Source organism: Oreochromis niloticus, linkage group LG13 (assembly GCF_001858045.2).
Source record: "Oreochromis niloticus isolate F11D_XX linkage group LG13, O_niloticus_UMD_NMBU, whole genome shotgun sequence".
Lineage (NCBI taxonomy): Eukaryota > Metazoa > Chordata > Actinopteri > Cichliformes > Cichlidae > Oreochromis > Oreochromis niloticus.
The window spans coordinates 34086197-34110216 of record NC_031978.2 but is presented as its reverse complement, the minus strand read 5'-3'; the positions used below and the strand labels follow the sequence as shown (position 1 = coordinate 34110216).

At 42.3% G+C, this 24020-nt stretch overlaps 2 protein-coding genes and 1 long non-coding RNA gene across 14 annotated transcripts in view; 2 read left to right on the top strand and 1 right to left on the bottom strand.

Annotated features, from left to right (window-relative positions):
* The window catches only part of rasgrp3 (RAS guanyl releasing protein 3 (calcium and DAG-regulated)), a 562943-nt gene that overhangs the window by 94638 nt on the left and 444285 nt on the right, over positions 1 to 24020 (bottom strand). The window lies entirely within an intron of this gene.
* On the top strand, positions 1985 to 6996 carry LOC112841930 (uncharacterized). Of its 2 annotated transcripts, XR_003213426.1 has the most exons (4): positions 1985 to 2230; positions 6141 to 6284; positions 6503 to 6635; positions 6715 to 6996. It is a non-coding gene; the product is annotated as an uncharacterized LOC112841930 (long non-coding RNA). The 2 variants fall into 2 exon arrangements; XR_003213425.1 differs by having other exon boundaries at positions 6503 to 6996.
* zswim8 (zinc finger, SWIM-type containing 8) overlaps positions 23183 to 24020 on the top strand; it is a 58015-nt gene continuing 57177 nt past the window's right edge. Inside the window, exon 1 of one of the 2 annotated variants that reach the window (XM_025897303.1) lies at positions 23183 to 23199. The gene's annotated coding sequence lies outside the window, so the exon portion shown is untranslated. The other variant, XM_013267701.3, reaches the window with a different exon arrangement.

Below are 24020 nucleotides of genomic sequence, written 5' to 3'. Positions count from 1 at the left end.
GAGGACGGATGACAACAGGGCAACTTGCAATACTTGCAAAGTAGATATTTCATTTAGGGGAGGAAACACTACGAATATGCAAAAGCATTTGCTCACAAAACGCGATGACCTTAAATGAATGTCGTGTTTTTAATTCCGCTCCGGACTCGTGAATCTCAACCCAGCAGCAGCGGTAACGTTTGCACGTCATCTCCCGTTAATGCGGCAGGTAAATAATCAACTAACAGTGCATATTATGTTAGCGCAATCTGCTTTATTACAAAACCTGCCATTACTGTGCGCTGCATTTAGGTGACCGTGATGAGAGAGACAGACAGTCTGGCTGGCGCTCGCTGGCAGTTGTCGCTGCAGTCCACCGGTAGCGTCTCTTTTCAGGCCCGAATGTCACCGAGCAGTGACTAGTTTGTGGTCAAAACCTTGCAGCCATTTGCCACAGCAGATGGTAAGTGAATGTGTTTAATTGTAGGCAGGGACATTACTGAATATTCTTGTGTAATTGCTACAGAATAATTTATGTTATACTTTGTTATTGCTACAGAAGAATATTTATTTTATTATTTTACATTTACAATTTTCCCCGGGGACCCTGTGACACCCCATTGAAGAGCCATAGGCTGGATCTCTTAAGATCTCACTGTTGGGTTTGTAAGGCCATGTTACTCCTAAATTTCTATCTTGTTCAGAGAGAAGATATAAAACAAAATTCTAAGCTAATCGACCTTAGTGTTCTCCTTTTTAAAAATAAGAATCGATAAGAGAATCGATAAAGAATCGAATCGTTAAACAGAATTGAAAATGGAATCGGAATCGTTAAAATCTTATCAATACCCATCCCTACTCATACTTACGGACATATCTTGTCCAAGGAAACAACATTTTAAGGTCCGTATAAGCTTAGAACAATAACATTTCGGCATCACTTTCTGCCATCTTTGATTTTTTCACGTTATATTTTTTTCCTTTCCCAAAGTAGTCAAACCCATATTACAAAGCAGCCACTAGAGGGAGCTCTAGGGCAGTTTACAACCGTAATATCCAGTTTACCTTATAAAAGGCAGAACACAAATGTAAGTGTTTCTAAAGATTTTTAATGAAATTTATATTTTAAGAAGCAGATTTTAGTTTTGTTAAAACATTTTATATTTACATATTTTCAATAACAGAATTAAAACTTTCTGACATTAAAGCTTATTCTTACTATTAAGACATTTTAAGAATATGCTGGAACCCTGTCATTGTGTTATGCACTTTAGCTCAACAAAAGCTATACCTGACTGAGTTGCAGACTGCTGGCTCTGGCTGTGACAAGGTAGATGGGGCAGGAGGGACGGGCATCATTTGGTCTTTTTCGTTTTCGATGATGGTGGCACATTCTCCAGTCAAATGCTTCACTGCAGCTTGAGCATTGGTTTGAATGCAAAATCCCCGAGCATTGAATCTTGGATCAAGCAGCGTAGCAATGGCCATTACACTGATTATTTCCAGGGGAAAGAAACAGTCACCTAGCATTCTTGTGAGGTTGATGCAGAGCTGGTATACATATACATATATATACAAAAAACTTGAATTTTACAATGTTTATTTATCGGCCACAACAACGGGGTGTCCAAATTCAGAGGCTGCGTCCACCTGAGGACCCGGCCTTCGCGATCTAAGTGGTCCTCCTAAAGCCAGGTAGACCGGAAATGAGTGACTGTGAAATTGGACGGTCTAGCCTTCAGAATTACGTCACCATCTGCTCCTTGCTGTCTAAAATATAACCGGACGCTGGCGTAAATTTTCTACCATCTCACACTTCTGTTTAATCAGATGGAGCTGCAATTTGCTTGGAAACCTGGGAACGGCGTGGCTTCTGGGTTCAGCGCTGACATCCGTCAGCATTTCGGCTAAGTCGCCCGGCCTGTAGGCCCGTTTCAGAGCGACGTGAGAGGAGCTGTGAGTTCGGCTGGTGGTCGACCCCGCTGGTTTTCGCTGAAGTGGTGGATGGACGGAGTTACTTCATGACTGAATTTAGCGGAGATAAGACAACTGGATGGATCGACGTGGCAGATCGTATGTCGGGTGGCGAGAAAACTGCTAGAGGGTCGTCAGCATTCGGTCTCTCGAAAGCGTCGCCGTCGCGTTCGGTGTGTTTCTTGGATTGCCGGAGGAAAAGTGATGGACGCAGAGCTTGAGTAGTTGTTCATCTGATGCGCTGATGGACGAGAGGACGATTGTAGTGAATGGAAGGGTGAGTAAAATGATGTTACTCCTGTGAGAAAGCTGTGTTTAAAGGTATCCGCCGAGAATGGACCCTGTTTGCACGTAAACGAGAATGATCGGCTTGCAGAACTGGGGGAACCTATATGGGGCTTTGGAGCGTGATGTCACGGGAGGGGGTGTGACCGTCGAGGCGCCATTTTAGCAGGCCAAACAAAGGGCTAAAGGAGCAAAAGCACACGGATAGCATCACCAATGGTACACACTTGCTGTGTTGTCGATTGTAATGTTAGATTGCACGATCGGGAAGGGAATAAGCTGGAAAATGGGCTCTCTTTTTATCGTTTCCTCACCTGGAAGCAACGTGAGGGAGCTTATGTATCGGATGTTACCAAAAAGACATCTAGCCTGGATAGCAGCTGTGAGACGAGCTGATATCCAGTTCTCTACCATCCACAGATATCTGTTGGTGTGCTCCAGACATTTTCATTCAGGTAGGTTCTAAACAAGTTCATATTACTCTTTATAGCCTATTAGTTTTATTTTCAATGCACTCTGCGGTCATAGCAAATTAGAACAAACATCCTAATGAGTGATTTTGTAGATATACGTTCTACTTATAGAGTTGCTAATTGTTTTTCATTATTGCAGGCAAATCAGCCTATGAAATGAATGAAACAAATTATGACTGGGTTCCAACGCTACACATGGGGCACTACGAAATCCCTGCTTCAAACCACATGCTACATACCACCATGCCAAACAGATTACTTGGTGAAGAGGTGACCCTTCTAGATGGTGAAGGTTTGCTGCGTTTTGGTGAACATTGGTGCCCTAGTGTGGTAGTAAATACAGGGGAAAATGCTCTTGTTAAATACTCTTAAAAGTCTTGTGCTGTATATGTAGTGATAAGTTTTCAAAGGAGACAGTAAATTACAGAATGCTAGTAGTGGGTGATATTATTTGAATGCTGTCATGATTTTATGTGAACATTTTGTCATTTGTAAACTATACATGACATTGATTCTAAATTGTAACTGATGTGATGTTCTACAAAGTGGTTTTAGTTTAAAAAAAAAAAAGGCAAAAATGTATTTGTTTCTTTATTCAACTTTTTAAACAGTGGTACTTAGTAAGTACATATTCAGTAAATGCAAATTTTTTACATGGCAATGCACTTCAGGCATAAATGTAGACCCCCTAAATAAAACATTATGGGTTATTCAGAACAGAACTATGCTTGGAGAAATATTTTCCCATCAGTTCAGACAACTCCTCCACAGTAGCAGGTGGAATTTTTCTTTTCTGAGGACGACTTCTTTTACCTGTCACTACAGATGGTCTGTTTATGTTTTGATTGAGAGCCTTTTTTGGGGGTAGCTGAAGAGGAGAAGTCTATCTTATGGCCAACCTCTGGCTGTATCTTGGTCGTATTACCCAGCAAAACCCAGTATGCAGGTTCATCTGTAACAGTCCTTGTGCCACGGATCAACACTGTTGCTTCTACTTTAAACAGAAGAGCAGTGACATGGCTGCAGGTCTCCACGACTCCGGCCATACAGGTGCAGTGGGCGGCTTCAACCTTCCCTGTGATGCTCACAGTGACCCATGGCTGCAATGCTGGTTCATTCAGTCTTTGAGAGTGCAGTACCTGAAACACACACAGACAAAGTTAATTTAAAGACAAGAACTTTAATCAGCCAAGACCGACATAAATGTGTTTTATCTACTTTCAAATCCATTTATCATAAATGTAACAAATAAAGTGTTTAGAAAGTTGGCACATACATGCAATTTTTTATCTTTTTATGCATCCATCTAAAGAACGCTGCATGATATATTTTAAATCTGCCTGTTTTTTTGTTTGTTTTTTTAAATCTGCCAGCAAAAAGTGAACCTAAAGTATGTAATGCAAGGATGTAATCACTTTCAAGAGGGAGATAGCATAAAATTCGACTTTAAGTGACAATTATGAATCACTTAATGTGATAAGGAGATTCTGCAGGTCATTAATCAATGTATAAAACCAAAATAGAATGTATTTTTAGTGACACAGGACACAAACACGGAAGCAAGATGTGTAATTAGGATTAATTATAATAAATATGAATTCATTAGTGCAATTTCTTTAACCATAGAGAATAACTAAATGCTTCAGGACAATGTCACATCAATGCACTGAACTCACTATTTTATCCATCTAACAGAGCCTCCACATGTTCTCACTGTAATTTCCCCTCATGAATTAATTTATGCTTGCACTAATCTGAATGTTCGGAGGGAAATCAAACGCATTTTACTCGCAGTACTCAAGCTGACTTAACCTTGTTTGAATGACGGCATATTCACAACGTAGAGTCTAAAAATAGCCAAAACTTGTACCCAACCACTGGTGAATTGGATGTGCGCTTCCAGAGATTTATCATTTAGAAAGTGGTTCGCCGTGTATGCGCTGACTCCACAGGTACGAGAATATATCAGGCTAAGTCAATAGCGGTTGGTCTTCAGGGTTTCTACTCCACTGCCGTATTTCATACGGGTCCACATTTCCAATGCACACTATGTTTTGCAAGTACCGTCTCTTTGCATCCGGACGCAATCTGTCTCTATACTGTCCTTTTTCTTTTGAGCTGCTTTTAAGTATGGTTTGTAGCAATCTTCCTTCCAACACAGTGTGTTTGTTTTGATTTGCGGCCTGCTAAAATGGTGCCGCACTCTTACAATGCATTGCAGCGTGACGTCAACTCCAAAGCCTTATATATGACAGCCGGAAGGAGAGTGTTTGGAGGCGTGATCCTGCTCCTGAAATTCCGATACATAATCTCTAATGTATGCCCCACTCCTCCTTCAAAGCCTTTTTCACCTCAGCAATATTTTCTGCTGTATGGGTCTTTGGAAAATGTCCCACTCTTAGCAACACTGTAGACAGTGTATCTTGATCATTAACAAAATGACACGTCACAGCCAAGTATGCATCCATATGAATGGATGTCCACATGTCACTGGTGAGACTGACAGCTGTAGCCTTCTCCACTTCTCTCTTCGCTTTCTCCTTTTCCTCCTTAAACTTTTCCACCTGCATTTCCTTTAGAGATTATATGATGGGGATTAAGTAGTCTGGCTTCAAGACCACCTGCTGTCTGGTCTGAGTGGGCTTCGTGTTCATGATCCCTTCAATACAAAAACATTTGAATATGAGTATAAAAATGTGCTTAACCTGTCTTGTATAACTTGATTAGGCTTTAATACCATTATTCACAGGTAGTTCAATTGTCATTATGTGTTGTGGGATCAAGTGAATGGGTCTCCCATCTTACCATTAGCCTGCTGACATTTCATAAGAAGAGCAAGAACCACCAACCAGTGAATCCTCTCACACAAAAAGTGAAGGTCAAAAACAATTAGTGAAATGTTGTGCAAGTGATGTGAGACATGAATGAATGAGTGACAGCTGACAGAACCTTGATGTTGAGTTGATACAGCTTGATGTCATATAAAGCATACAGTATGATGTCATGTATGCATCATACTATCATACTCCAGTTAGATGTCATTTATGTTATACAGCCTGATCAAGCTGTATGCATGTATGTCGCTACGTCGGCTGCTGCAGCTACTCCGGCTGCCCCAGTAGCCTCCGCTATGTCTCTGGATAAACTTTTGCCTACACCTGAGGCCTTTTCTGGGGAAACGGGGAAGTGTGCAGGATTTTTGTTGCAGTGCTCCATGCAGTCTTTCAAGCTCTAGTGAATGATGTGTTGAGAGATTTCATTCTCATGTGCATTCGTGTACCTTGATGACATTCTCATTTTTTCTAAGTCCCAGGCTGAGCACAAAAATCACGTGAGGCAGATCCTTCAGCACCTCCTGGAGAACAGGCTGTTAGTGAAGGGTGAGAAATGCAAGTTTCATGTTGACACTGTGGCTTTTTGTGGCTTTAGGTTACATCATCACTCGAGGGGATCTGAAACCTGACCCGGAGAAGGTCTGAGCCGTGGTGGACTGGCCTCAACCTCCTAACCGTCTACAACTCCAGCGTTTTCTAGGATTTGCCAACTTCTATCAGCGTTTCATCAAAGACTACAGTAAGATCGCTTCACCACTCACCAGACTCACCTCTCCAAAGGTTCCTTTTCAGTGGGATTCGCCCACACAGGAGGCCTTTTCCCGTCAGCCTAACCTCAAGCAGCAGTTTGTGATGGAAGTGGACACATCGGACATGGGGGCGGGAGCGGTACTATCCCAGCAATTTGAAGGTAAACTTCACCCGTGTGCCTTTTTTCTCGTCACCTCTCTTCCGCAGAACAAAATTATGGCATTGGAGACAGGGAGTTGCTAGCGGTCAAACTGGCCCTGGAGGAATGGAGGCACTGGCTAGAGGACGCAGAACATCCTTTCATCGTGTGGACCGACCATAAGAACTTGGAATACATCCGGTCCGCCAAACACCTAAACTCCCGGCAAATTTGGGCTCTTTTCTTCGCTAGATTTAATTTCTCTTTCTCTTACCTACAGACCAGGGTCCCGTAATGTGAAGCCCGATGCGCTCTCCCACCAGTTTACTAGCACTGAGGGATGCTCTGATCCTGAACCAGTTCTTCCGGCCACCTGTGTAGTTGGAGCTGTCACATGGGAAATCGAAACCCTCGTTCGGGAAGCCCAGGGCACTGACCCAGGATCGGCGTCAGAAAGAATCATTTCTGAAAACTAAAATGAAGAATCATTTCATTTTAGTTTTCATACAGCTATCCATACCCAATAGTCAAAGTTATAAAGATCAGACATAAAAAAAGAAGAATTTATCTAATGAAATACATGCAACTGAACTTATTACACTTATCTGAACACCTTTTATTCCTTTATGCCTTTTCAAAGTCACAATGTGGCCTGATCCAATCTTATAGTCAACCAGTGGATAAGTATCAAGGGGTTCACAGAGTGAAATGAGAGTGAATATTCTTGTGGATACTGGGTTGAGCTCAAAAGCTCTGTAGTGCTCTCTGTACCAGCCACCAAGCTCTCTGACAATGTAGAATATGCTGTGGTACAATACAGATATGGTTTTTCAGTATTCTGGCAATCCACCTGCTGCCCTGTGGGCCAGTATCAATCCCTTTCTATAAGTTATGCCCTTTAATGTCACACACTGTGCAAGGTCGACCTCTAGAATGTCAGGGAATATGTACCTAGTGACTTTAGCTATCTCCTCTTTAAGCAAATCCACTAGAAAAGCTGATACAGCTGAGACCTCTAATTCAGACTTGCCAAGAGATGGGGAGTTTAGATGGCAAGCTATCATCATCTGATGTTTTGACTTCTGTAATCATAAAGGTAAAAATGCCACCATCACAAAAAACATTAATTTTAATTGAAAAAATGTATTCTGGACCAGAAGAGCATTAATGGTTTCTTTAAAGTACCAATCTTTCCCTCATTTATACATGATGTTTTGAGAAGCAGCTCACATATGTTCCACACAAAGTAGAAAATAAAAGGGGGGGGGATAACTTTTGTTAGGACAATATTGGAAAATTTGCAATACATCACTTAATAAGACATACTTTGTTGAACAAACTTATCTCTTTCTAGATATCTGCTGTATTATTTGGGCTTGACCAATAGAATAGTCAAGTAAGTGACACTTCACCTAAAACAATGACTAAAAGGAAAGATGATTTGGCATTTATGGGCACAGGTTCTTAAATCCACGTCTAAGGTGGCAGGATCCTTATTATAACTTGAGTGTGTGTCAGCAGCCAGAATTAAGGTATGGCACTGTGGCGCTCCCAGCTTCTTAAACTCTGACGGTTACAGCCAGACTAATTAGCCACTGTAGCCATAACTAGCACGAGTAACACAAACACTATTGCGCTCTCTCAGTGACGTTTTAGCTTGCTAAGCTATGTGCAATTTGTTACTATTTTTCAGCTTTAGCCACGTAGCTAATACCAACTTTAGCTAGCACTGTAAAAGAAAAAACAACAACATGTAGATGCATTACAGACTACTATTTATATAGCATGCACTACAATAATTCTGTGAAAACGTTACCATCTAAAACAAGTTTATTTAAATTACTTACCTTCTCAGTATGCCTGACTCAGTGCCAAAGGTTGCATGTGGCTGAACAGTCTTCCAGAATCTAGCGGTCAATTGCGCTCCTTAAATTATGTTGTTGTCTTATTGGATAAGACTCTAGGTCATATTATCCAATCATATTTAGTTGTTGTCTTTGAATATATTGCATTATTTCCGGTTGTGGTCAAACATGATTACAATGGTTTTAGTATTCTAATTTATTCACTTTAAATCAATGCAAGAAAAATTAGTAGTTTCAGTATTGTTTATAATCAAGTAAATGGTACTTTGTTCAATCATGTAAATAAGAGAAACATGAAAGGCTTGTGTAGCATAAACTAAATTCATTTGTGCAAATTCAAAAGCCTGCCAATTCCCATTTTTTCAGTGTAACCATTGTTGATCGTTTCTCCAAGGCAGCCCATTTTGTCGCCCTCCAGAAGCTTCCTACGGCCATAGAAACTGCCCAGTTACTTACTGGAGTCTTCAGACTCCACAGCATTCCAGCAGATATCGTCTCCGATAGACGACCCCAATTCACCTCCTGAGTTTGGAAGGAGTTCTGCATGCAGATTGGCGCCAAGGTTAGTCTTTCCTCTGGCTTTCACCCGCAGAGTAATGGACAGACAGAGTGGACCAACCAGGAGCTTAAAGCTGCTCTCCAGTGCATCGTCTCCCACAACCAGACCACCTGGAGTGAGCAACTCCCCTGGATTGAATACGCCCATAATTGTCTGACCTCATCCGCCACTGGACTGTCCCCATTCGAAGCCTCTGTGGGCTATCAACCAACTCTGTTCCCCGCCGTGGAAGGTGAGCACACTGTCCCTTCAGTACAACATCATTTCCGCAGGTGCCACCGGGTTTGGCATGCAACTTGAGCCGCCCTGCTGTGGACTACGGAACGTAATAAGTCTCTTACTGACCACCGCCGGGTTCCCGCCCCAGAGTTCGCTGCCAGGCAAAAGGTATGGCTCTCCACTCGCTTCGTGCCCATTCATGCTGAATCTAAGAAGCTTACCCCGACTGTTCCATTTGAAATTAAAGCCTTGGTCAATCCAGTGTCTGTCCATTTAAAGCTGCCCGCAACATGCGCATCCATAATGTTTTCCATGTCTCACAGGTCAAACCCGTGCTCTCCAGACTCTACATGCCCCGCCCGAGGACTTGCTGCTGAAATGTTGTGAGTGTGGTGTGTTGGTGCGCTGTGAGCACGAAGAGGAGTCCGGGGGAGGAGAAGTCCTGTGTGTGAATTACCCGTGTGTGTTTTCCCCTCACTGCCCTCGTGACCCCTGGAGACCCCAAATCCCTTTCCTTCACCTGTACATAGTGGCACTCGGTGTGAAGAGAATAAACTAACTGATTTCTGTGATTCTAGTCTGCGTCTGAGTCCCTCCTGTGCCCATGACAGTATGCATACGTGACATCAAGCTGTATGCATACATGACATCAAGTTGTATGTATGCATGACACCAAGCTGTATACTTTATAAGACATCAAGCTGTTTGCATACATGACATCAATCTTTATGCCTTATATGACATCAAGCTGTATGCCATATTGGTTATAAGCTAATTATTGGTTATAACCAATAATCAGGAAATAGAACAAAACCATGAATACATTCATGGTTTTGTTCTAGTCTAGTCTAGTTTTGTTTCCCCTTGTCTTGTTATGTATAATTATCCCAGCTGTGTCTTCCTCCTGTTTCTCATTCCCTGATTGCTCCTGTGTATATATAAGCCCTGAGTTTTCTCCTGCTTGCTACTGGTCCGTCTGTGTAATCTCCCTGTGTAACCTCTGTATGTCATTTTGTGAGTTGTGGTTTCAGATTCCTCCAATTACTTCCTCCAAACCATCAACGTGTCTTTTAGACCCTATTCCTACAAAACTGCTCAAAGAAGTCCTGCCATTAATTAATTCTTCGATCTTAAATATGATCAACTATCTCTAATAATCGCCTATGTACCACAGGCCTTCAAGGTGGCTGTAGTTAAACCTTTACTTAAAAAGCCATCTCTAGACCCAGCAGTCTTAGCTAATTATATCTCCAACCTTCCTTTCATATCAAAAATCGTTGAAAGAGTAGTTGTCAAACAGCTAACAGATCATCTGCAGAGGAATGGCTTATTTGAAGAGTTTCAGTCAGGTTTCAGAGCTCATCACAGCACAGAAACAGCTTTAGTGAAGGTTACAAATGACCTTCTTATGGCCTCTGACAGTGGTCTCATCTCTGTGCTTGTCCTGCTAGACCTCAGTGCAGCGTTCAATACTGTTGACCATAATATCCTATTAGAGCGATTAGAACATGGTGTAGGTATTACATGTACTGTACTGCAGTGGTTTGTATCATATCTATCTAATAGACTCCAATTTGCACATGTAAATGGAGAGTCCTCTTCACACACTAAGGTCAATTATGGTGTTCCACAGGGTTCAGTGCTAGGACCAATTCTGTTTACATTATACATGCTTCCCCTAGGCAGCATCATTAGAAGACATAGCATACATTTTCACTGCTATGCAGATGACACACAGCTCTATCTATCCATGAAGCCAGGTAACACACACCAATTAGTTAAACTGCAGGAATGTCTTATAGACATAAAGACCTGGATGGCCGCTAACTTTCTGCTTCTTAATTCAGATCAAACTGAGGTTTTTGTACTTGGCCCTGAAAATCTTAGAAATATGGTATCTAACCAGATTCTTACTCTGGATGGCATTACCTTGGCCTCCAGTAACACTGTGAGGAACCATGGAGTCATTTTTGACCAAGACATGTCCTTCATGCACATATTAAACAAATATGTAAGACTGCTTTCTTCCATTTGCGCAACATCTCTAAAATTAGAAATATCCTGTCTCAGAGTGATGCTGAAAAACTAGTTCATGCATTTATTACTTCCAGGCTGGACTACTGTAATTCATTATTATCAGGATGTCCTAAAAACTCGCTGAAAAGCCTTCAGCTGATCCAAAATGCTGCAGCAAGAGTCCTGACAGGGACTAGAAAGAGAGAGCATATTTCTCCTGTTTTGGCTTCCCTTCATTGGCTTCCTGTTAAATCCAGAATTCAAAATCCTGCTCCTCACATACAAGGTCTTAAATAATCAGGCACCATCTTATCTTAATGACCTTGTAGTACCATATCACCCTATTAGAGCACTTCGCTCTCGCACTGCAGGCCTACTTGTTGTTCCTAGAGTATTCAAAAGTAGAATGGGAGGGAGAGCCTTCAGTTTTCAGGCCCCTCTTCTGTGGAACCAGCTTCCAGTTTGGATTCGGGAGACAGACACTATCTCTACTTTCAAGATTAGGCTTAAAACTTTCCTTTTTGCTAAAGCATATAGTTAGGGCTGGACCAGGTGACCCTGATTCCTCCCTTAGTTATGCTGCAATAGACGTAGGCTGCCGGGGATGCATTGAGTTTTTCCTTTCCAGTCACCTTGCTCACTCAGTATGTGTTAATAGACCTCTCTGCATCGAATCATATCTGTTATTAACCTCTGTCTCTCTTTCACAGCATGTCTTTATCCTGTTTTCCTTCTCTCACCCCAACTGGTCGCAGCAGATGGCCGCCCCTCCCTGAGCCTGGTTCTGCCGGAGGTTTCTTCCTGTTAAAAGGGAGTTTTTCCTTCCCACTGTCGCCAAAGTGCTTGCTCATAGGGGGGTCATATGATTGTTGGGTTTTTCTCTGTACCTATGAAGCGCCTTGAGGCGACTTTTGTTGTGTTTTGGCGCTATATAAATAAAATTGAATTGACTTGAATAGATTCGTTTGTAGGTTTTCCCAGTTTAGGTTCTTCGCAGTTCCTGTTTTCGCCATCGCTGCTTCAGTCTGTATCCTCACCTTGTGAAAATAAAGTTCGCTCACATCCAATCCAGTGCCTGCGTTTGGGTCCTTCTCTCACAAACTCCACATCTGCTGCCACAGCCGTGACAATGTTTCCCCCCACTTTTTCTGGAATAAGCTAATTTTTGAGCGATGTAACTCCCAAGTTCCGAAAGAGTGCATGGCACCTAGCTATAGTGGCCACTGTAGATCATACAAATATCAACGCAGCACACTCATGGACAGAGCATGGTCAGTGCTTTGGAAGTGGGTTATTTTCCTTTACAAACTCAAATATTTAGACAATAAACTGAAAAAAAATTAAGATTTAGCATTCCTGTGAATCACTAAACTAATATTTAATTGTATAACCACTGTTTTTGAGAACTGCTTCAAATCTGTGATGCATGGAGTTGACCAACTTCTGGCACCTGTAAACCGGTACGCCAGCCCAGGATGATTTGGCAACCTTCCACAATTCCTCTGCATTTCTTGTTTTTTCCTCAGAAACAGCATTTTTGATGTTACCCCACAGGTTTTCTATTGGATTAAGGTCCGGGGATTGGGCCACTCCGTAACCTTAATTTTGTTGGTCTGGAACCCAGATGCTGCTCACTTACTGGTGTGTTTGGGGTCATTGTCTTGTTGAAACACCCATTTCAAGGGCATTTCCTCTTCAGCATAAGGCAGCATGACTTTTTCAAGTATTTTGATATAAACAAATTGATCCATGATCCCATATCATAATGCTTGCACCACCATGCTTCACGGTCTTCAGAGTGTACTGTGGCTTGAATTTAGGGTTTGGGGGTCGTCTGACAAACTGTCTGCAGCCCTTGGACCCAAAAAGAACAATCTTACTTTCATCAGTCCACAAAATGTTTCTCCATTTAATAATAATAATAATAATAATAATAATAATAATAATAATAATAATAATGGATTGCATTTAAATAGCGCTTTTCGAGACCCTCAAAGCACTTTACAATTCCACTATTCATTCACTCTCACATTCACACACTGGTGGAGGCAAGCTACAGATGTAGCCACCGCTGCCCTGGGGCAGACTGACAGAAGCGAGGCTGCCATATCGTGCCATCGGGGGTCTAATTTCACTGCAGGTGCAAACTTTGCACGTGACAAATAAAGGTTTGATTGATTGATTTGATTGATTTTCTTTCACGTCTCTTTGGTTTGGCTTTCCATGTTAAAGCAGTGGAGATCGTTTTAGCTGAGCAGCCTATCATTTTCTGCACTTCTTTATATGTTTTCCCCACTCCAATCAACGTTTTGATTAACGCACGCTGTTCTTCTGAACAATGTCTGGCATGACCCATGTTTCTCAGGTTCTCAGAGAGAATTGCGTGTACAACATGTGCTCGCATCATCGTTAATTATGGGCCACATGAATGATACCTGTTTCTTCACATAATAAATGACCTCACTGATTGGACTCCACACTGCTATTATTTTGAACATGCCCCTTTCACTTAATTATTCAATTACACAGACTCAGGTGCATTCATATCATGAATGTTGGGTTTGTTGGTTTCTCTGACTCCGCTACACCTACTGGTAAATTATTTCCCATGCAATAATATGATTTATATTAAAAAGACTGATTGATCTTGTTAGTCATGTTGGACTGCTCTTATTTTGAACACAACTGTATGTGGATGGCACCTGGGTCAATATCAAAACCCAAGAAGTAGAAGCCTTCACTCCCACATCACCTAAGTGGATAGAAACAAAGTTCGCCAGGGAAAATAGAAAGGATAATAGTTTGCGATTTCTGCACTGTGCTGTGCACATTAAGGAGATTGGAAACCTCAATGCTGACATTTACCAGAAGCCCACACACGCAGACCAGTACCTATTCTTTGACTCTCACCACCCTATGAAACACAAACTTGGAGTAATCAGGATCCTGCAACGTGAGTCAGAAAATGTGCCCTCTAAGCCAGAAGGGAAAGAAAAGCAACGGGGCATTCATGAAATCAACAAAGATGCACAGTAAAGAAGGTCAGACACCAACTAGGGAGAATCAAAAGGAGAAAAGGAACAACATTTTCATCCCTTATACAGCAGGTTTCTCAGAGAAACTTAGGAGAATCTTCTGAGAGCACGACATCCCAGTGCACTTCAAACCCAGCCACATACTCAGACTCAAACTGGTTCACCCCAAGGACAAAACTCCCAAACACAAGCTTAACAACATAGTGTATGCTGTGTAGTTCAGACCTCTACACTGGAGAAACCAAACAGGAGTTCCACAAACACATGGCACAACATAGAAGAGCCACCTCGACAGGACAAGACAGCTGTACATCTGCATCTAAAGTATAAAGGTCACTCTTTCAAGGATCATAATGTTCACATTTTGGACAGAGAAGACACATGTTTGAAAGAGTAGCCATCTATCCCCACTGTGAGCAACCATCCTTGATCAGAGGGGGTGGCTTATGATACCAGCGGTCCGCCATTTTCTTCTGCTTATTCGGCGCCGAGATCGAAGTTGCGGGGGCAGCAGCCCAAGCAGCGAAGCCAAGACCTCTCTCTCCCCAGCCACCTCCTCCAGCTTGTCCGTGGCAAACGAAGGCGTTCCCAGGCCAGCTGAGAGATATAATCTCTCCAGCGTGTCCTGGGTCTGCCCCAGGGCCTCCTCCTTTTTCCAGTTAAACAGTATTAAGCGTCTTGCAAGTAGCATGATGAATGCTATCGCATTTGCTTGGTGTGTTGATACTGATGTATTCACCGGGACAACCCCAAATAAAGCCGTTGTAGAACTTGGTGTAATAGTCCTTTTACACATAAATGAAATTGTTCTAAAAACTGCCTCCCAAAAGGTTTGAAGTTTGGGGCAGAGCCAAAACATATGGCCAAGGTCAGCTGGGCCGCATCCACACCTGGTACATGATGAGTCTGCACCAGGGTACATCCTTGCTATTCTATTTAGAGATAAATGCAATCTGTGCAGTACCTTAAACTGTAGCAGGCCATGTCTGACGCAGATTGACGAGGAATGAATTCTTGTGATTGCAGCCTGCCAAGCCTCATCTGTGAAGGCTTCCCCCGGTTTTTCTTCCCATAGATTTTTCAAATGGCTAAGTGATGGAGACACCAAACCCTGAATCTTGCCATATATGGCTGACACTAGGCCCTTGTCCATTGGGTTCATGTCCAAACATTCATCAAGCCAATGTTCTGTACGTACTGATGCTTGTGGTGCTGCATACAAAATTGTAACCCAAGAACAGAAGACTGAGCCAAATCCAAACTTTTGTAATACAGTGAACAAAAAGTTATATTCTAGTCTATCAAATGCTTTTTGTGCGTCGAGAGAAATTAACACTTCAGGATTATTATGTTGATAGAGTATATTGAAGACACGTCGTATATTGCTGGATATCTGCCTGCCTGCTACAAAGCCCGTCTGATCCAGGTGAATAAGTTTTGGAAGAACACCTTCAAGTCTGCCAGGTAGAACTTTTGCCAGGGTCTTATAATCACAGCACAAGCAGGCTAACTGGACGGTACGACTCACATAGCAGTGGATCTTTAGATTTTTTTAAGTAGAAGTGTAATAGTTGCTTGTGTCATAGTTGTAGGTAAGGCCTTCTTATCTAAAACCTCCCTGAAGAGTTTTAATAGTAAGGGGACTAATTTAGATGCAAATGTCTTAAAAAACTCAATGGGAAATCCGTCTGGGCTGGGCAACTTACCAGATTTCAATTTCTTAATGGCCTCATTTATTTCTGATGTCGTAATGTCGTTCTCCAGTTTGGATTTATCTGGGTCATCTAGTGTGGGCATAGCCAAATTACTGAAAAAGTCTTCCACTAAGGCTGCATCACAGGCTTCAGAAGTATACAAATGTTCATAAAATGACTTAAACTGACTATTAATATTGTTTGGGGTGGTAAGCATGTTCCCACCTTCATCCTTTATTGCTGTAATAAAATCCGCTGTGGCTGATCCCTTAAGTTGGTGGGACAAGAACAATAACAAAACAAAACGAAAACGGTCTCAAAAGCAGACTGCTATCCTTCCAGTGATCCCAGTCCATCTTCTCAGTCTTCAAACTATTTAAATGCTTACCATGCTAGTCCACACCCGAACCAAAATGCAGAGTATTATTAGACCAAACTTTGGAATATCTAACCGGTAACAAGTGATATAACAACACATATCCCAAGCATAAACGGGACTCTGTAGAGTTTAATTGTCGTTATTATCTTGTACCTGTTTCAGCCATTCATAGTTACTCCAAACTATGTATTGTCAGCGCAGGGAAAAAAAAAAAAAAAAAAAAAAAAACAGGGGGGAGAGCGAGTCCTGGCCCTGGACATATATCAAGCTCTCGTTAACTTCTTCAGAACAAACTCCTTTGCACATTTTGGGTCTTTAAAAGTCATTTCTTGTCCATCCGCAGTAGTAATCCTCAACGTCGCTGGAATCCTCAGCCCATAGCGGACTCCGTTGCAACTGTGAAGTAGATTCCTCACCTCGGTAAAGGCGGCACACTGTTTACTAACAGTTTGGGTGAAGTCCAGCAGTACGCGAATACGATCACCGTCTGCAGTTGTTATCACCCCAGCCTCGGCTGCCTTTCTGAGTAGTTCCTTTTCTGTGAAGTAATGACATTTCACTACAAATGCCCTCGGTGGCTGGTTATCTTGTGTTGACTTGGTGCGGAGGGTCCGGTGCGCCCTATCCAGAGTCGGCATTTTTCCAGACCAAGAGCATTTTTCAGCATTTCCGACACATATTCAGATCGGTGTTTTCGCTGCTCTTGTCCTCCTTTATCCCCATAACGCGGACGTTGCAGCGCCGTGACCTAGCCTCCAAATCCTCGCACCGGGCCTTTAGCAGGGCAAGCTCTTTTTTCACGCTGGACATGTCGGATTCCATAGCTGCTATAGAGTCGGAATTAGCAGTGACTCCCTTTTCCAACTCAGATGTGTGGCTTTCAACCTTATCCAGTCTTTTATTGAGCCTCTTAATGACGTTACGCAGCTCCGTTTGGGTCTCTGCAGCCTTTTCATCTATTTTCTCCAGCAATTCTTGCTTCATTAATTGCAACTCCTTCAGGATTACCTGCTGCTCACCCGCAGTTGTCTCCGTGGCATTTGAGCATGCTAGGCTAGCTGGGCCAGCAGTTCCTTGAGAGGCCCTCGTGTCCTGCTTCATCTTGTTGGCTTGAATTTTTTGGGGCATATTGTCCATAGACCAGGATGGTTGTTTTCTAATATGTTGTTGCTCTCGTATGTGAAGTAATATCACATAATTTTTGCAGAGTAATATGGTAAATACAAAGGTTCGAGTGCAGAGCTCACAAACCAATGTCCTCACGTGACGCTGCATCAACCGGAAGTCCTTCTCACCCTATCTCTAAGGGAGAGGCCAGCCACCCTTCGGAGGAAGCCCATGTCTGCCGCTTGTATCCGTGATCTCATTCTTTCGGTCCCTACCCACAGCTCATGACCATAGGTGAGGGTAGGGACATAGCTTGACCAGTAAATTGAGAGCTTCCCTTTTACACACAGCTCTCATTTCACCATGACAGATGGTACAGACCGGTCTGTTGTTGTCAGGGCTCTGTGTGCGGGCAGGTGGAGATGAGGATCCAAATGCAGGACTTGGACACTGAATTGCAACTCAAAAAAAACCTCAGCTTTATCGCTGGTGATGAAACAAAACATGAACTGACAATGAACAACTAGAAACAGAAACACACAGGCACAATCTGAGGGTACGACGCGACAGAGAGCAAAGGAAAACACAGGACTTATATACACAGAGGAGTAATCAGGGAGTGGGAAACAGGAGGGAGACACAGCTGGGAGAAATTAGGTTAACGAGACAGGGGAGAAGTAAAACTGAACACACTGACATCAGACATGAACATGAACCTTCAAAGTAAAACAGGAAACAAGACACGGACTAGACAGATTGAGACAGACTTGACACTGAACTAAACCTGCAATAATAACAATAATCAAAACAGTATCACTAAATAATCAGAACATAAATCATAATCCAGAAAAACACCTGTGGTGATCTCAATAAGTTACATAGAATAGAATAGAATAGAATAGAATAGAATGCCTTTTTTTTGTCACTATGCACATGACATGCTGACAGGCTGGAAAAGAAAGGGGGGGGGGGGGGGGGGGGGTGTATACAGTTCTGCAGCACTATACATATACATATACACATATGAGCAGTATTAAAAAAATATGAAAAGTATTCAAGAAATATCAAATGTACAAATGTACAATCGGAAAAAAATAAGTTGGGTTATATACTTACAGTGTGGGTACGTAAATTAAATATTGCACAGTGGTGATGGTAGTTGTGTATACTGTGTACAGAGAGCAGTTCAGGGTGGTTATGGCTTTTTGTTAAGAAACTATTTTTGAGTCTGTCAGTCTTTGTGCTGATGCACCCTGAGGGTTGAACCGGTCAACACCAGGGTGGGAGCTGTCTTTGATAATATTTGTTGCTCTGCTGAGGCAGCAGGAGGAATAAATGTCCATCAGGCAGGAGAGAGGGCAGCCGATGATCTTCTGTGCTGCCTTGACTACTCTCTGAAGCCTCACTCTATCTGACTTTGTGCAGCTGCCGTACCATACTGTGATGCAGTTCGCCAGCGGACGAGCGGTAGAAGGTCAGCACAGCAGGTGGTGCAGTTTGTACTTCCTGAGGACCTTCAGGAAGCGTAGCCATTGCTGGGCCTTCTTGACGACTGCTGTGATGTTGTCTGTCTGGGAGATGTCAGTAGAGATGAGGATGCCAAGAAACTAAAAGGTGTGGACCCTCTGCACACACTCACTGTTGATGTATAGGGGGACTAAGTTAGTGCTGTGCCTCCTGAAGTCGACGATAATCTCTTTGGTTTTTATATGATAGGCTGATTTATATGGTAGGGTGAGGCAAGGTCTCACAATGGTTTCACCCGAAATCTCTGTTGATAATGACTAAACACCCTCTTTTACACCTTCACTCATCTAATGAGGCATATGATCAATAGTGGAACGACTTTCTTAAAGGACAACTCCCACTATGTCTTAAATATCTGGGACTCTCCACCATTTGGTCTTGGAACTGAAGATGCTTCTCAAATTAGATGTGAAACATCTTCAAGAAACTGAAAGAAGTCCAGTTGCTTCTTAAAGCCACAAATACACAACAGTGCCAGTACAAATTAAAAGTTTTACTACTGTTTTCATTCACTGTCACCATTGCTGAGGCCGCTCCAACTTTTTGATTAAGAAATCTGAGTTGAGGATTGTTCTAGATTCAAACTTGGAAATTCCAATTTCTGACTTATCTGACTTATCCAGGAATGCACCAACACACTTTGGAGAGAGGAGACAGGGGTGGTGGTTTCCATCTTTAAGAAGGGGGACCGGAGAGTGTGTTCCAACTATAGGGGCTCACACTCCTCAGCTTCCCTGGTATGCTGGCCTTAGTCGTGGAACACTGGACCAGCTCTGTACCCTCTTGAGGATACTTGAGTGTGTATGGGACTTTAGCCCAACCAGTCTACATATGTTTTGTGGACTTGGAGAAAGCATTTGACTGTGTCTCTCTGAGTGTCCTGTGGGAGGTACTTCGGCAGTCTGGCCCATTACTAGGGGCCATTCAATCCTTATATAACCATTGCAAGAGCTTGGTCAGCATAGCTGGCAGTAAGTTGGACTCATTTCCGGAGCGTGATGGACTTCACCAGGACTGCCCATTGTCAACGATTATGTTATTTTTTATGGATAGAATTTCTAGGCATAGCCAAGTGGCCAAAGTCTTTCATTTGGGTGGTCTCAGAATCTCATTTCTGCTTTTCGCAGATGATGTAATTTTGTTGGCTTCATTAGGTGATGGCCTCCAGTTCCCACTGGAACAGTTTGCAGCCGAGTGTGAAGAAATGAGAATCAGCACCTCCAAATCTGAAGTCATGGTCCTCAGCCGGAAAAGGGTGGAGTGCTCACTCCAGGTCAGGGACGAGTTCCTGCCCCATCTTGGCGAGTGATGGGAGAAGGGAGCGACAGACGGATTGGTGCTGTGACTTCAGTTATGTGGATGCTGTACCATCCGTCATGGTGAAATGAGAGCTGTGTGTAAAAGCGAAGCTCTCAATTTACTGGTTGATCTATGTCCCTACCCTCACCTATGGTCACGAGCTGTGGGTAGGGACCAAAGGAATGAGGTCATGGATACATGCGGCAGCAATGGGCTTCTTCCGAAGGGTGGCTGGCCTCTCCCTTAGAGATAGGGTGAGGAGTTCGGCCATCCGGAAGGGGCTCAGAGCAGAACCGCTGCTCTTCCACATCGAAAGGAGCCAGTTGAGGTGGTTCTGGCATCTGACAAGGATGCCCCCTGGGTGCCTCCTGGATGAGGTGTTCTGGGCATGTCCAACCGGGAAGAGGGCCAAGGACAGACCCAGGACACGCTGGAGAGATTATATCTCTCGGCTGGCCCGGGAATGCCTTGGTGTTGCCACAGACAAGCTGGAGGAGGTGGCCAGGGAGAGAAAGGTCTGGGCTTCTCTCCTTAGGCCGCTGCCCCTGTGACCTGGCCCCGGAAAAGAAGAAGATGTATGGATGGAAATTGTCAACAGTAATTCTTTAACGTGTTGTCATAAAATGACATAACTACTATAGGCTGACTTGTGATGAGTGCTACATCTTGTATAGAAATTACAGAAACATTGCACTTATATTTATTCAAAGTTTGTGTTGAGTTGGATTGAATTGGGACCCATATCTACAGAAGGAATCAAACAAATAGGGCTATATCAGTTGCAATCACTGATTTTAATGACTTGCAAGTAGTAAAACAATATTTTTGTAAACATTTTTTGTTTAAACAAAAACCCTAACCCAGTAATTTTAGAATAACCACAGAAATTAAATGAAATGTACTAAGTAAAACTTAGTACATCTACCTCATAAATCCCTCCATAAATTGCAGTTGGTTCAAAATACAGCTGCTCATATTATTTCCAGAACTAGCTCCACTGAACACATAACACCTGTTCTTAAACAGCTTCATTGGCTTCCAGTTCACCTCCATGTCAATTTCAAGATCCTGCTTCTCACTTTCAAAGCACTTCATAATCTCGCTCCTCCATATTTATCCGATCTTCTCCATACATCTCTCACCACTTTTAAATCACGTCTCAAAACCCATCTATTCAGAATTGCATACACCTGATCTGCCTTAATCCATTTTTACCTTGCTCAGCTTTTATACTTCCTTTTATACTTTTATGCTTGTGTTTTGTTTTTGTGTTTTTTTACCCTTTGTCTAAATTTTATTTTGCCATGTTTATATTTTATTTATTTTATTGCTGCTATTGTTGTTGTGTTATTGTAAGGTGACCCTGAGGGTCTTAAAGGCGCCTATAAATAAAATGTATTATTATTATTATTATTATTATTATCATCATAAATGTCTGGTGAAGATGAATAAAGCACACTATTTTTCATTAGTTACACTACCAGTCAAATGTTTGGACACACCTTCTCATTTAATTGTTTTTCTTCATTTTCATGACTATTTAAATTTTAGATTCTCACTGAAGGGATCTAAACTGTGAATGAACACATATGGAATTATGTAGCAAACAAAAAAGTGTAACTGCTTTGCTCACTCTTGGCGTTCTCTTGATGAGCTTCATGAGGTAGTTATCTTTTCCAACAGTCTTGAAGGAGTCCCCAGAGATGCTGAGCACTTGTTGCCTTCACTCTGCAGTCCATCTCATCTCAAACCATCTTAACTGGATTTAGGTCAGGTGACTGTGGAGGCCAGGCCATCTGGCGCAGTACTCCATCACTCTCTATCTTGGTCAAATAGCTCTTACACAGCCTAGAGGTTTGTTTGGGGTCATTGTGCTGTTAAAAAATAAATGGTGGTCAAACTAAACACAAACTGGATGTGATGATAATAATAATAATACATTTTATTTAAAAGCACCTTTCAAGACACCCAAGGACACTTAACAATAGAGTAAAACACAAAGCAGAATAATGACAAAATGAAGAACAATTTTTAAAAAAAAGTTCAGGACAACTGAAAGCTCTGCTTCTCATCATGCTGAGGCAGAAAGAAGGCGCAGCAAGTTGGATTGGATAGAAGAAGAATTCTCTCTTGCATTGGGGAGACCATGCAAGAGAGAATTGCAATAGTCAATGCGGGAGGTAACGAGACTATGAAGAATGGATGCAGACTGGGTGGAAAGAGAAGGATGTAATTGGTTATTGTTGCATAGATTGAGAGAGGCAGAACAGGTGAGATAACTGATGTGAGATTTACAGGATAGTGAGCTGTCTAGGATGACACCAAGGCTCTTAACCTGAGGGAAAGTGAAAACCGTGGTGTTGTCAATAGTGAGAGTGGAATGGTTTGCACACCTCCAGCTACACACCTGACCTAAAGCCAATCGAGACGGTTTAAAATGAAATGGACTGCTCAGCATCTCTGGGAACTCCTTCAAGACTGTTGGATAACCATTTCATAAAGCTTGTCAAGAGAATGCCAAGACTGTGCAAATCAGTGATCAAAGCAAAGGGTGGCTATTCTGAAGAATCTAAAATATAAAACATGTTTTGAGTTATTTCACAATTTTGTGTTTACTACATAATTTCATATGTGTTCATTCATAGTTTTGATGCCTTTAGTGAGAATCTACAATTTAAATAGTCATGAAATGAAGAAAAACAATTAAATGAGAACGTGTGTCCAAACATTTGACTGGTACTGGTACTGTAAAACAAGGATCTGGCTGTTTTTGAATGTTTCTAAAGTCATAGAGTACTATGCCGCTGGTAGCTTCGCTGTCAAATACAAAACGGGTTTTTGAAGTTTGGAGGCGGTGGCTTAATTAATGACAAAACTGATTACCCCAGATTAAGTATGACAAGTGAATACACTCGATACAGTATGCTTAACTGTATCGAGTTGGTTAATGCCTCGTCTCACAGCACGCTTCTCCAGCCGAGCTACAGCAACGGGCTCAGCGGTGTCGTTCTAGAGCTGGCAACCGGAAGCTGTGATCAGCTGATCGAGGAGGAGCCGTAGAAGAGGTGAGCCATCTTCCCCCGGCAGACAGGTTGATACACTTTGATAACGCTTTGACGAGTGGGATAAGGGAAAATCATCCGGATATCCCGGTGTCATTTGAAGGCATAGAGGATTTTAAGACGGACAACTGGTGACAGTTGCGAAGGGAGCTATCTAAAGGACTCGTTTGAATTTCTTCATCATATCTGACTGAGGAATATGCCAGCTTTTACGTCAGGCAGAGCCTCTAATATCAGCACAAAGAACGGAAAAAAATGCTAAGAGCGTGGATTTAGATCATAATATGAAACAAGCGTAACCTAGATATATGCCTAAGTCCGGAAGATATGCGATATAAGAAAGTATGTAGTCCTTAATGTGCGGAAGGTGTACAACATCAGCAGTAAATGTAAACAAACAGCTATTCAAGCTAGTTGAACTTAGCCGACTGGAGGTTAGCTTTCTAATGCTAGTAGATATAGCTAACATAAGGTAGCACAGCGAAGGTAAATCGAGCAAAATAAGCCTGTAGTCGGAAATATAAACGATATTTAATCGTAGTTTAACTGTCTACAGCGCATGACATGTTTATAGTATCTAAGTAGGCATTTGTTAGCCTATCTGCTAACGTTAGCTAATTCTTATTTCCATTGCAGATGAAAATAACATTAAAACTAGCTCATTAAACGAGGAACAGAGAAGACACTTTGCAATATTAACACCACAGGTGTTTGACATCTTCTTTCTTGTGAGAAAGACTCTTTCAGGATCGTTATAATGTAGCAGTAGTTAATGTAGATGCCCAGTGTGAGTTGAGCTAAATGCCTGAAAAGAGGAGGACGTC